The following is a 16,083-nucleotide window of genomic DNA, read 5'->3' as shown; positions in this document are numbered from 1 at the left end:
AGAATCTTAAAAATGTTCGCATTTTTTTGGCTCACCCTTTATCTACAGAATTTTAAAGTTTGATTTATTATAACTCTACATTTATCTGACCTAATAGTGCAACTTCGTGAAAAAATAATTTAACAAAATTTTTCTAAAACGGGACGGGGTAATATTAATATATAAATAAATATCGGCGGTTTCCTTGAAAGTGCCTAGTCGAGCACAGAAATCCTGCCACCTTTTTCCGTGTGTATTAATTTTAGTTCAGGTTGGGTATATGGTAACCCAAGAATTAGGGCATCATGGAACAAAGTAAAAGTGTCGGACTGATTATGACGTAAAAAAAAATTAGCCAATGAGAGGCCACTATAAATTTTACTATTGGTCAATAATGGCTTCTCATTGGCTAATTTTTTTTACGTCATAATCAGTCTGACACTTTTACTGTGTTCGGCATCATGGTATTATAAGAAATATTTTTTTCAATTTTGAAAATTCAATTTGAAAACTCTGGCCGCGGCGCTTGGCACCCTTGCCTGCCTAGCCGTAGCACTCGGCCCCCAGCCTGCCTAGCCGCAGCGCTCAGTCCTAGCCTGCCTAACCGAAGAGGATAACGCCGAATATTTTTGCGCTGTGTTTCAATTCTGATGGAAACAGTTCAAAAAGTCAGTTATCAAACAAATAAAATCAAATTTTAATCTGTATGTTAAAAGAGAAAAACCATAACAAAAGTGTTTTAAGTGGAACGTAGCAAATCTACTGAAAAAGGTTAAACAAAATATTCCTTTTTAAATTTTTTGAATGTCTGTTATTCCTCAAGTCAAGTTTTAAGTCATTTGGACATTTTACCACGGTGCTGTATAACTATACGTAGCACAGGAACCGTTCTAATATTTCAAAAAAAGAGTTCATAGTGGTTCTAACGGTATGCGTAGTATTTTTCTACTATTAACATAAGCCGCGCAGTTAGAATCTTAAAAATGTTCGCATTTTTTTGGCTCACCCTTTATCTACAGAATTTTAAAGTTTGATTTATTATAACTCTACATTTATCTGACCTAATAGTGCAACTTCGTGAAAAAATAATTTGTTATCTTTCAACTTCCTTATCAGATTTTATTACGTAGATGTAATTTTATACATTTTTATGTCTATTCTCGAGTTTTCTTTATTCTGTTATACTTATTCTTATATAAATGTAACAGGACACATGTATATGATTATAACTTTTATTTAAATTATTATTTTTTTAGGAAGGGTACATCCATCCTCACAAAAGAATAGTTATTTCTCTCATCGTATTATAAACGGCTTTCCGCCGAATGGTGGTGTTGATGATTGAATGGTTAAATGTTGTGTCAAATGATTGAAAAGCATGGTTAATGTTGATATAGTTGGTATAATTATAGGACTATCAGTAACAATTCAATGCAATGCTGATGGATTTATGTCAAGTCAAGGCAATAGAAAAAGCAGAGGTATTAATGTTTGATGCTTGCATTAGGAAAGCCTATATTTCTGTTTTTAGCCGTTTTTGGGGTCTGCCTTTATCAAATTAGCAAATCAAAGGCAGATCCCCCAAAAGAGCTGAAATAACGAAATATTAATTAGTTCTACCTATTCCTGCTATAATAATTGTTAACATCTTTTCATGTTCTCAAGATTTGCTTATTCTGGATGTTTTCATACTTGTTTTTATTTAGAATATGTATAAATATAGGTGTTTCCCCCTTATGAAAACCACTAAATGTTTATCTGTCACACAGGCGTGGGATATTTCATATGTGTGTGTGTGTGGATGTGTTAATATGTGTGAGCTTTTTGTGCGTGATGGTGTAGGTGCAAGGGTGATTGTGTTTGTGTGTTATAATTTGTCAAATATCTCATTAAATGTGATTGCGGAAGTATAAATTAACTATCATGGTAATTTCTCTCATTGCAATTGAAAAGTGTTTAGATAAAACTTCTAAAATTCAAGGCTTTTTTAAATGTAAGGTGATCCCGTCAGTCCGTATAAAATAACGAGGAAAAGATAGTAATTTTGATATAGTAAAAATAGTCCCAATGAAAAGAGAATAGTGCAATACTGAAAGCGTATAAACTCTTATCTTCTAAGGGATATTTGTTTTATCCGTGGATTTGATATTAAAATCGTTGCTATGTATTTTATATATTTATATGTCCTTTTTTCCATTTGTTGTCAACGATTATCCTTGTTGATGACATTATTTGCAGAGAACTCAATTATTTTTGTGAACTATGTTGAAATATATGAAACACATATTATTAAAACTAGCATGTCAACTGCTATGATGATTGTTGAAGGGTGACGCTATAAATAAATGTATAATTTCTGTTTGCTTTTTGTTCAATTTTTCTAAATTTCATATCTGACCTTAAACAATTAGTTGCAGTTGCATGTATGTAAATAATTCTGTCTGTTCATGTTCAGTCAAAATAAGTTATGGAATATATTTTCTTACAAAACTCTCTCAAAACTATTGCCATTCTGCTAATATACAAATTCAATGGTTTGTGTTCACTATGCAGTTTAATAAACCCATGACACGTAGTGCATTCTTTCGTCGTTGGGGAGGTAAAATCTCAGCCCAAATTGCATAAATTGTAAGCGTAGGGGGAGGGATGCCCTAGTCCAAAACAGGCGCAACTCTTTACCATGCAGACTTACAGACAAAGTTTATGCAATTAATGGATTCATTGGAACCTACTATAAAGGTCTATCCCTACGTTGTTTTTAACCGTCCCCAGAGGCGTTATAAGAAGTTTTATAAAAATTTGCCGTACTTATTATATTATAACACAAAAAAGTATTCAAACTAATTTATATAAAAAATCAGCTTTATTTTACTGTGGGCCATGGTAACTTATTGTAATTTATTTTAAGAGTTTAAGAAGGAAACTATTGTAAAGTAAATTGTGTTTCAAACATGAATTATCATAAAATGTCAGTTCATAGTTTAACTGTATAAAAAGAACAAAATGATTATTATAATTCTTAAAATGGTAATACAAAAATTATAAACTTGTCATGCAGCTTAAAAAACGAAGCTTTTCTATGAACAGGTCCATAATTGATAATTATAATTCCATTTTGGCTTCCTCGATAATGCACCTTTTTTTTGTCTTAAATATATTAAGTTATATTAAAATACTAGCGGCTTAGCCCCTAGCCTCTAGGGGCTTTGCCCCAAGAGGTATAATTACATCATCTATTACTTACCCAGCAGAACGGATTGCAAATTTTCGCACCTACCCAGCAGGAAAACATTTTCTCGTTTAAATAACGAATTCGCAAAATTCGTAAAAAAATAGTCTAATGTGTTCTCAAGAAAATTACTACTGGTGCTGCTCATAGTCTAATGTGTTCTAAAGAAAAATTTTTTTTTTGAGGGGGGGTAAATTTTCATTTTTGGGGGGGTTGGGGGTGTCCGACTCCCCAACAAAATAGCTTAAAACCACCACAGGACCAATAGGTATATACCCTGAAGAGTAGAATCCAATCGGTTCAGTGGTTACCAAGATCTTAAGCTTCAGACGGACGGACAGACAGACGGACGGACGGACGGACAGACATCAAGCTACTTTGTATTATAGATAGTATAAATTCTTTATATATACGTAAAAATAGTCATTATAATGTTTATCTTTCATCTCTCTTTCTTTGTATATTTTGATCCTTGTTTTTAATTATATCTGTTTTATCTAGTGGGAGATGATCAAGCAGCACATATCATTATAGTAAACTTTTTAACAAAGATAAAGGGAGAAGAAATAAAATGTTTGAATGTTCTTTTTTTAAAACGTTTTGACTCATAATTGGAGGCAGTTATAGTCATGGCAGCCGGCAGCAGCTGGGCATTATAGATATTAAGAAAATGATTGATAAAAGAAAAAGTAGGTTACGGGTAAAATCCGTAAAAGTGTGTGTTTTAAGGCTTAACAAGGATGACAACATCCATAAAAGCGAAGCACTGAAATGGTAGGACAAACAGACATTAGCACTTGTATAGTGTCAGAACTGAATAATCAGAATATAAATGTATAAATGTCGAAGCAAAATTGTAAGTAATTTTTTTGAAAAACAGCTTGTTACAGGATAATGTTTATGGACATACTTACATTTTTAGGACTTGATTATAGAGTTGTCCCAGGAATCAGTATACCAAAAATCAGATCAAACGGATAATTAGATCACATAAAGATTTGTTGTTAAAAAAGTAAAAAAATCAACATATTTAAAATGGACGTACGGACATTCTGGTAATGATTATAGAGTTGCTACGATTTCTAAATCGTACCTAACTACTACAGGAATTATCATGTAAAGTTTGAAATCGATAGGACAATTCTAACATGCCTAAATTAACGAATAAAAGCTATTTATCTCGGACGGACGGATGTACGGGCGGACGGACCTACCCTAATTGTAGAAAATCTTCGCTTTTAAAAATAGTAGTACAACGATTATATTCAGTAAATATGTTTATTTCTTATTGAAAAGAACTATAGACAACAATTTTTTTTTAAATTAACATAATTTTTTTATCGTTCTACCACTGTTTTTAACCTAAAACACACAACCTTTACGGATTTTACCCCCAACCTACTTTTCCCTTTGTACTAATTGCTTAATATCAACAAAAACCTCTTTGACTTATAATCTAAAAATTATCGCAAATCGTAGAGAATTGCGATTGCGGCTTAATTTACAGCCTCCGACCGTAGTCAGCTCATAGCTGCTGGTTTCTCCACTATAGTTTGGCCAGCTAAAATTTTATTTATGTTAATTTGTATTTTAGGACTAAATTTCAGAATATAAAATATAATATAAATGTTGATCTTCTTTCACAAAAATAACAAAAAAGTAAGCTCACTCTGGAAACTACATAATATTAATGGACATATATCGTAGCTTACATATTTGTACATATATGCGTGAGTGTTGAAGGTCAGACAATGAAGTGCAATTCTTTTCAAAAGTTAAAACTGGATTTGTAAAAATCCCCCGTGTCAGTGGAAATATATTTATAGTAGCCACCAAATAATAACTACCGGGTTTATATCTCATCTCTTCTCATAGTTAAATACATAGATAACGGGTGAGGTAGCTATTTATTTAATGGTGATAATTAATTGAAAAAGGGACGATTAATTAGAATTGATTAGAACTTTTTTATTTTCTAAGTATATTTCCCACTTTTTCTTTGCTCTTTTAAGTAGTATCAAATATTCAGCAGACACTGATGTAATTTATGATATCTTTAAACTATCTTGTATTTCCACGAGATGGTGGACTTACAACATACCGTCGAATCAATTGTTTATGTTTCTTTCTGACATTTTACATTTTAAATATGCATGATTTTAAAATACTAAAAATAGTTCCTCATTTTCTTTTTAAGGGTATCTATTGAAGATCATTTAACTCACAGCTTCAAAATAATTCTAAAATACTGAAAATACACCAATAACAAAATGTACAATTGCTTTGTTTTAACATTGATAAAAATTTAGTAAAAACAAACTCGTACCTTATAAATTTATCTGCTGTATGTCCGTAGTCCCGTCAGTCAGTCTGTATTGTCATTGGAGAAAGTGATTTTATAGGCTAATATTTAAGATAGACTGCTAATTGTTTTTTTTACATACCCCTTTAAAAGAACATTTAGTATATTACTCACTTCTTACTTCTGTCCGTCGGTTGGGCTTTAAAAGTCATATATTTATTTTTTTTAAAAGTTTTTATAATTGTCCTCTGTTTTTTTAATGACCAATAACTCACATGGACCATTTGTGCATCCATGATTTTTGGCTTCTCTAATAATTTTAGTTCTTATAAATCACAACTAAAAGAAATTACATTTTTTATTCCAAAGTTAGGGAGGCAGGGAACAATGCAAATTTTATCAAATTACAACTTTTATCCAACATTTAAAAAAGCACACATGTGTTAATATTATTGTCACAATATTCGGAAGATTTTAACTAATGAAAAGTATGGAATTAGAACATTTTCCTTTTTTTAAATTTTCACATGAAAGTTTTGATTAATTTTACCGGAGTATGAAAGAAGAGAGCGGAAAAGTCTCAATTTCTTTCAAAGTTTGATGGACCAGAAAAACTGGAGATTAAAATTAAAGGAAGAGATAGAAACAAGAAATTCAATGTATATAAGTAACATATCTAAGGATTTAGTAAGTAAAATTTATATTAAATAGGTAGAGTTGTATGTAGAGATAGAAAGGACAATAAATCTTACTTTAAACTTTACGCTTTTTCTGTCAAATAGTTGTAATCCACGTATTAAGGGCGAAATATTAACTTAGATAAGATGTGAAGTATATATTGAAGATTCTTGAAAAAAAAACTATTGCTTATAAAGTGCGTTCTTTTGATATATAGTATACTAATTGTGGCAATTTTGGATGTAAACAATAGCAAAGAAGTATCGTATTTAAAATTTTAATTCGTTGGTACCATAATAACAATTTTAAAAATCCTCTTGGTTGGAACTTGGATGCAATTCTACGTTTTCCATTCAAAATTGAGGATAAGACAAAACACCGAGATGCTGCAAGTTTAAAATATAGAGAAATGAAGTTTGACCTAGAACTCAATTTGAATCAGATGATTAAAGTATTTTTTTCTGTTGGATAAGCAGCCATGAAAAGGCAAATTCACAATTTTAAAGGTTGTATATATTAAAGAGAATTATTTACTGCTTTATATCGAATCAGTGATAATTATGAATGGGTTAAATTAGGTTTTTTAATTGGAAGTCCAACCCTCCTATATAGAATATTTCTTTAAGCTTTTACTTTTGTTATTATTACAAATGAAAAAAAAATTGGTTGTGAGTAATTTTTTCTCAGGGTGTGAAGGAGTCCGGCCCAATTCCCATATTTGTTTTTGTTTTCAACAAAATATTTTATTGGGGGGTTTATATTCTTTTTAAAGGGAAAGGGGGTGTTTCCTATTTTTCAAGAAAATAACTTAAACGACCGCAGGACCAGTAGCTTCATTTCCCTGAAGAGTAGAGCCCAATCGGTTCTGCGGTTACCGATATCTTCAAATAGACAGACGAACATCGTTTTACTCTTATTACAGATAATCATAACTGCCCTTACTACCAATCAGAGAAGAATCATTTGAAGGTATATTTACATGCAATGAAATGAGTTTAATTTCGCAAATATTATGTATATATTTTCTTTACATTTCTTTGCTGAGATTATAATAACATTATTGCAAAATTTTTTGATTTGGTTCTTTTTATTTAAATGTCTAAAGAGGATGTTAAAGATTGCCGCTACCGGTAAAATATGTTGTTTAAGAAATTTTCTTTTCGTCTGATGAATGTATCAATAAGTTAGATTTTCAGATAATATAAAATCACATATGATTAAATGATAAAACGCAAATAAAACAATGGAAATAAATAAAAATTAATAATTAAAGAATATAATCGTTTCCTTACTTAATTCAGTGACCTTGCAATACTTCGTTGTAATGAAAATTAAAAGAAAGAACAATTATAGAATTATAGAAACAATAAAAATTACATTTCTTATGTAAGGATTTTATACCACGTACTATTATGTCACTCGCAATCACTTTTCTGGTCACTTTCAAATCTTATTTATACAAGCAAGATTATAAATTAAAGCAAAACTATATTGACATTAAAACAAGAACCAATAGACTTTTTCCAATCATTTTTTACGTGAATTGGACAACGCTAATGCTTTTAAAGACTCATGTGTTTAATGATTGGGATGAAGCGCAGCGGTCCTTAGTTCTACTTTATGGTTGTGATATTTAATAACTACTGTGACCATTGTAGCTAGAAATAGATTTGTATGTGTATGCTTTTCTGTATGTGTAGTTTTATGTGTGCGTGAGTTTGGTGTAAGCGCACATTCACAACATCATTTCAACACATAGGAACCAAAGGGGTTCCAACATTACGAACCAATATTATTAAAAAGTATCAGCTAAAGAAATCAAATCAAATGAAGAAAATCACCTTTCAACTCTCCCTTATTAATGAATTTGGGATGGCCTGTTTTCTCCCTTATAGTTTCACACCCCCCTGGCAAAACCATGTGCTTCAGTAAATTTTTAAAAACTGCTAAATATCCTTGACTATAAAAGTTTGATTTGTTATAGTCTAAATAAGTAGTTTTGATTATATGACCTTCATTTCAAAATTTTTTTCTTCAAATAAGTATGTGATATATATTTGTTTGTTGTTTAGAGGGAAGGAACAAACTATGCTGACTTTTTTAGGACACAGCAACAACAATAAACGCCGGTGGTTATTTTTTTCATTCGGAGAGACAATTTTTATTTACAGGGGTGCATTTCAGCTTTAACTAATAACTGAAATATTTAGAAAAATAATAATTAAAGTTTTATGTTTTAGCTGTTTCTGGTTCTGAAGTAATTACGACCAACAAAAATTTATTTTAGTTTTTTTTTGTGCTTGTTGTGTGATACCTATTCCTATTTACATTTATTAAAATGGGATCCTATAATCTAAACTTTGACCGTGAAAATTTGAATTATACAGTGTGTTTTTTTTATGAGAACTTTTTTGAAAGCAATTTTACCCCACTTATAGTTATCAGAATTTAATGATTAATGGCTTATTTTCTTCGTTTTTTAAGGGAAATTATGAAACAACCAAAAAAAATTACAGTTTTTGTTGAAAAAGTACAGTAAAGTTGAAAATTAAAAACTTAGGTGTCAACATCTAAAAATGGTTTTAGCGCATTTTTCTTATGTTCAAATATTCTACCTTTTGCAAGAATGGCTGCAAAACGCTTCAAAGTTGAGATATAGAGCTATAAATTTATACAGATACTATTGGGGACATGTACTAGAATAGGTCAAAGTATGAAGGCCATATCTCAATCAGGGAGAAATTACTGGCCCCCAAAGTCGACTACTGAAAATCCAATTTTGAGCATAAGAAAAATGCGCTAAAACCATTTTTAGATGTTGTCACCTAAGTTTTTAATTTTCAACTTTACTGTACTTTTTCAACAAAAACTGTAATTTTTTTGGTTGTTTCATAATTTCCCTAAAAAACGAAGAAAATAAGCCATTAATCATTAAATTCTGATAACTATAAGTGGGGTAAAATTGCTTTCAAAAAAGTTCTCATAAAAAAAACACACTGTATATTTGAGGATTGCTTTCAACAAACAGCCGAGTAGATATTTATAAAAAGGTTGGTACTTTGTCATGGATACAGCCGCGCTATAATGTAATCTGCAGTCGCAGCCGCTTGTCCTTTCGCCATAGTCATCCATCACCAGCAAAAAAATTACAACTGCAGTTTAAAGCTGTCAAAATTGTAAAAGTACGAGTCTCTAATCAGAGCTATGGGTTTATTGAATTGTCACTATCTAAACTATTCTCTTACTTAAGGAACATGATGTATGTCAGCAAATATCTCATAAATGACTGGTTATATCAGGTCGTCCCAAAAGTATGCCTTTTGTGCAGATTTTGGTTATGTGGTGGATTTCTTGTACCAACTCTTGGCGTGATGCTCGTGGAGGCTAGAGACAAAGAACCTAGTATACGCTCCTAGAGGCCTCTAGAGGTACTTGTTTTTTTAAAATATATTTTTTGATAGATTATTTGTCTAAGTAAAGATCAGCTGTTTTTTCATGTTTCTACGATACTGGCGCCGCCCTGCGGGAAAATTTCATTTTTTTTTTTTTTTTTTGGCGATTTCTCTAGGGAGGGTGGTGTTACATTCCCCCAAAATAGTAAAAGAAAGTAATCCGCCAAGAAGAACTATATCGGTTCAACGGTTAGCGAGATCCTTCGGTAGAGAAGGATAGACATCTTGTTACTTTATCATAATGAAAGGTATACATAAAAGGATTATTAGAATACTTGTTTAAGTATAATGAGTAGTAACTGTCTGTACAGAGCAAATGCATCTAAAATGAGTCCAGGAAGTCATTTTAGTTAATTGATAATAGAAAGATAGATTCTAGTGCAATATGCTGTCATTCTCATTTTGAACAACCATCTCTGTAAAAAGAGTTTTAGATTTTTTTTTGTAAAACTAGCTCAACATTGAAACCTGTGCTAATAAGCCTCAGACAAGCTATAGAACCCTTACTATCAGCCGTGTTGCTTCGTAAGCCACACAATTTGCCAATTTAAACGGCTTATTTAGCTAACCAGTAAGACACATTCACTAAATATTAAATCAGTTAACCTCACCAAAAGGGTTTTAGCAGCTGTAGATGCTGTAATACTCGATCATAAAGCTTAAACAAAACTGAAGTAGCAGCCACAAATAACCGAGTGGATCTAAAAAGCTGAGGGCTAATAGAAAAAATCTGCCACAATCTGTGTTAGCTACCCTTGGCCGAAGTTATCATATCTAGATTGAGCTACCATAAGCATAAGCAGTAGATAGAATAAAACATAAAACAAGAGCTCGATCTTTAAATCGTTTATAGGTGATTTAAACCGGGGCGATTCATTTGGCGCACCATCAAATTATTAATATCAATCTTTAAATCGAATTTGCATGGGCGATTTGAATCGGGCAGTGGCGCGGGCCTGGCGCGGCAACGCCACTCACCGAGTGGCATTGCCGGTTTAAATCGGGGTGATTTATTTAATAAATAAATATTTTTTTTTAATTACTTTAATATTTTATTGCAAAACTATTGTAAAAACATTTTTATAGTTATTTTTAAAATAAATTATATATTAATGTTTTATATAAAATACCATGCTGACACGGAATTTTACATAAAATGCCTTACTGACACGGCTTATGTAATAAAGTTGTACTGAGCTCGATCTTTAAATCGTTTATAGGTGATTTAAACCGGGGCGATTCATTTGGCGCACCATCAAATTATTAATATCAATCTTTAAATCGAATTTGCATGGGCGATTTGAATCGGGCAGTGGCGCGGGCCCGGCGCGGCAATGGCACTCACCGAGTGCCATCGCCGAACCAAATCGGGGTGATTTATTTAATAAATAAATATTTTTTTTTAATTACTTTAATATTTTATTGCAAAACTATCGTGAAAACATTTTTATAGTTATTTTTAAAATAAATTATATATTAATGTTTTATATAAAATACCATACGGACACGGCATTTTATATAAAATACCTTACTGACACTGCTTAAGTAATAAAGTTGTACTGGCGCGGATCGATATTTTAGTGAGTGCGCAGGCGATTTAACAACACCGCGCCGAAAATCTTTTAAAAATCCATGTTTTATAGGCGCGCTGTGGCTTAACACCAACGCACCTACAGTTCACCTCTGAATCGCCCTGGTTTAAATCACCATAAAAACGATTTAAAGATCAAGCTCTGGCGCGGATCGATATTTTATTGAGTGTCGCAAGCGATTTAACAACACCGCGCCGAAAATCTTTTAAATATCAATGTTTTATAGGCGCGCTGTGGCTAACCACCAGCGCACCTACAAATCACCTCTGAATCGCCCCGATTCAGCGCACTATAAAAACGATTTAAAGATCCAGCTAAGATAAATATTTTTAATCGTTGGGTTTTAGATCCAAAGCATTTATTTTACAAATTTTTTTTTATAAAATATCCGAATATAATAAATGGGCTTTATTGTTGCAATATAGGGCTGCGGCTGGGACAACCAGGAAATCAGGATGGCGACTGATCTTTTATGTATTAACGGCAAATGATTCAATTTCCAATAAAGTTTTTATTTGTGGATTAATTTGTTTCAGTCTATATTTCTTTTCATAACGCTTTTGCAATTTAATCGATTTGCAAAAAGTTTGTAGTCATTATTTTTAATGTAAATTAAATCAAGTCAATAACATTTAATCTTCTAATAAAGGAAATAGATAAAAAGATTTTGCATATTTTTGTGCAATTCATTTATTAGCAAAGCTACGGTCAGAGCTCTAAAATTCTGCCTATGTAAAAGACTTGAAACTTGCTAATTACTATAAATGGATTTAGTTTTAAGTAAATACAATTCGATATTTAATTTTAATTTTAAAAAAACTTTCAGGTGCAAACTTATCAATGACATAGCTACCCCCTTCTTCAAGCTTTTCTACATTTACTTCAGTGTGTACGTCGTCTCTTAAGTTGTTATTCATAATTTAGACATCTAAGATTCCTGCAATATTTAAGTAAATTAAAGTTCCTTTGGAGCATTTGTTAAAAATTTTAAATAATGTTAAATATTTGTTAGTGTTCGCTTTTATAAAAGTAGTCATCCTTGATTTTAAGAAAAAACTTGGAGCATTTGTTAAAACTTTTAAATAATGTTAAATATTTGTTAGTGTTCTCTTTTATAAAAGTAGTCATCCTTGTTTTTAAGAAAAAACTAGGAGCATTTGTTAAAACTTTTAAATATGTTAAATATTTGTTAGTGTTCTCTTTTGTAAAAGTAGTCATCCTTGTTTTTAAGAAAAAACTCCTTTGCCCTCTTACATATATGAATAAAACATAATATTGGTGAGCTAATATAAACATCTATTATCAAGTGCCAGAAGCAATACTCTGGACATAGTTGATTGTTTCTAAGTATAATTATGTATTGTAAATAGATTCAATAAGATTTTTGGATTATCAAATATTTTATTATAAGAATTAATAATATTTGTAGCTTAGATGTAAAGTAGCTTATAAATGATAAACATATTGGTTTTACATTTTATGTCAGGTTTATGACAAATTAATACCTGATACAAAGCCAATATAAAGCAAAAAAATGGAAGATAACTAATTATTCACTGTTTCAATAGGTTTACACATTACGCAATATATGAACCAAAAATTGTTATTGTAAAATAGTACAATTGAATCAGTTCTAATAAGCTCTAATTTATTTGTCAGAGTCCTTATCTCTAAATAAACTAATAAATGATGATGATAGCAATTAAACAAAAGTCTGTTATGTCAATAGAGATTAATATAGAGTGATTCTTAATGTAAACTAATATTTCATTTACAATTGTCACGTTTTCAACATAGAGATTTGAAAATAAATCAACGCCGGCATTACTTACCTATTTAATTTATTTAACGGCAACGATTCGTAATTTCGTATAGTTCCTATTAATATTTGAATCTAATATTTCTTTAGTTTTTAAGACTTCCCTTACAAGTGAAGACTGCCTACTTACAGCGAAACTTATTTTTAAAAGATTAATTGAAATTTTGCGTGTTGGTAATTTGTTACGCCCCAAGTATATAGTGTTCAGTATTCGAGGGGGGAGGTGGGAGGAGGCTTAACCACTCCAAGACTTAAATGTAGAAAAAAAACATCGCAGCAGCTATGTGAAAATTTGGTACTTGTTCGGTTCAGGGAATTAATGATTTACTAGGGAACAAACAAATAACCTTACTGATACTACTTCAAAAAACGATTTTGAGGCAAAATTAACATAAAGTATAGCTATGTCTTTCTAATAAGAAAGTTTTGAATAAAAAATAAAAGTTGTTTGAATAGACCAATAAACAAAATGTAGCAGTGGAAATCTTTGTTTTTATGTAGTTATCATCTAAATGAACAAATATTGATTATACGTACTTTTAGATAATCTAGTAAATAATAATAAATAATTTCCTTAAACAAAATTTGAAACAAGATAACTTGGTTCAATAATTTAATATGTGATAAAATTGCAACATGATAATTACATAATCATGGTAATTTAACTTATTATTGCCGTAATGTTATAATTTATAGTACAGGACACTTATAAGATTATCTTCAAAAAAATTAGATTTACTTACATTCATTACATCTGAAAAGTATAACTTATTAATGGAAAATGGTAAAGTAATTTAATTAACGGCTGTGGTTAAAATGCCAGAGATGTGCCTAACCTAACGCGGCTGACAAAACGAAACTGCCGCTGCAATATTCACATCCACAGCTAAATAACTGGAATATGAATATATGAATGATAGAATGACAGACAATTAGACGTTAATCTCAGGAATAATGTATAACCAACAATATAAATCAAAAAAATAATTGGGGGCAAATGGAGAAGTCGTCAATTTTACGATATGTTGCCCCCCAACGATAGCTGAAAAACACATACAGGTTTCTTGATTTTTTATCGTATTAATTTCGTTATAGGAATAAGCTGCGTTAATCTACACATTAATTCAATTTTATTCCCAAGAGAATATTTTGAATATTACAGCTGCAGCATAGCCCTAATTCAATTTGATTATTCAAAATCATTTTATGTTTCACGTCAAGTGTTTAAAAGAGGCTATAAAATGAATAAGTACTGTGTTATAGTATAAATGTATAAAACAAGTATTTTCTATCCAAAGCAAACAGATTTTATATCCTAACAAGAATTAATGACTCCTTTCCATGCAAACTTTTTTAATATGTTCTCAAATAATCCAGGAAGCTGTAGGAGGCACCCAGTTTTAATAGCAAATCTTTTATATAAATTGGCCTAATATTTGTGCACATAGGATTTGTATTGATTTAGGCATAAAATTACTTTTAGCAGCTAATATACTCAATAAGTGTTTGTGTCTATAATTTAAATTTTCTAGAAGTAACATTTGTCCCAACCCTATATAATCAGACCCACACCCCCTTATAAAACGCAAAAATTGAAATCTTAAAATTGCGTCACCCCCCTTGAATTGCGTATTATCGCGAGTTCCTTCATTTTCTCTGCAACCAACACTTTACTTCCTTTAACCTCCCTTTCACGTCAAACGTCCTTTTCTTTTCTCCACCTTCATTAACCCTTTACTGAAAGATTTTTTCAAACAAACATTATCACTTGTAGAGTGTCTGAACTGAATAAGCAGAATATTATTGCATATGTATAAATAAAATTGTTAGCAAATTTGTTGCAAATCTTCTTAAATACAGGATACTGTTCAAGGACATACTTACATTGTTAGGACTTGATTATAGAGATGTTTAGCTCATAACATTGTAACTTGTTAAAATAAGAATCAGTATTCCAAATATCAGATGTATAGGATAATTATTACATACAAAATTTTTATTCAAAAGTGTAAAACATCAGCACGTTTAAAATGGACGCACGGACTTTCTGGTAACGATAATATAGTTGCTACGCTTCCTAAATCATAGCTAATTGCTACAGAAATTATCATGCAGTTTGAAAAGGAAAATTCTAACCTGTTTAAATTAAAGAAAAGAGCTATTTGTCCTGGAAAGACATCCATAGGGACGTACGGACCGACGACCCTAATTATAGAAAAGCTTCGCTTTTTAAAAGTGTTGCTATCTGAACAACTTTCAATGTTTTAAAATTGACTACTTCCAAGACAGGAAGAATTATATTTTCTTGAACATTATTTTCTTTCTCTACTATGACAGCATAGGCAGAGGCATAGGTAAGCTCTCATTAATTTTTTTCTGGGTTATCAACATAGGGGAATAGATTGCTAGCAGTTGCATATTTATTCTTCTGTTTCAGCTGGGCAATCAATCTTGCAAATTGACTTTGAATTTTTTCTTTGTGGAATAACTTGTTAATTAAAGTATATGTAGTTGTTAGTGAAAGTACATTTCTAAGATATTCTTTTAGGGATACTGTCTTCCTTGTTTACTAAAAGTTTGTTTGTTGCAAATAATTTTGTTGTTGCAGAAGACTTGCATTTAATTCAAACAAGTACAAATGAACCAACAAAAATTACTTTATCTTAATAAATTTTATTTTTTATTTTCTTGAAACTTATAAACAAAATTTGCAAAAGTACCTCTGCAGTCATAAAATTAAAATTTAGCTTTGGATAAGAAAAAAGGGATTAAGCACATTAAATGTTTTCCAAGGCTCGGCAGCCACATTTCGCTCAGCTGGACCGCTTGAAGGACACCACAGCCGACAAATTATACCTTAACATCTTCTGCAGAATTAATCAAAAGGGCGAACCGAGTTTTGCTGAGAACATAAATATTTTTCGCAGTCTTATAGACTATTTTAAATCTACGATCACAATAATTTATATATTAAAGACGACATTACGCCAGCATCTTTAATACAAAATTCTCACGTAAAGAACACACAAAAA

The sequence above is a fragment of the Acartia tonsa genome, chromosome 3 (assembly GCF_053477335.1).
Source record: "Acartia tonsa isolate MP-2025a chromosome 3, ASM5347733v1, whole genome shotgun sequence".
In the NCBI taxonomy this organism is placed as follows: domain Eukaryota; kingdom Metazoa; phylum Arthropoda; class Copepoda; order Calanoida; family Acartiidae; genus Acartia; species Acartia tonsa.
This window is presented reverse-complemented; position numbering follows the sequence as displayed.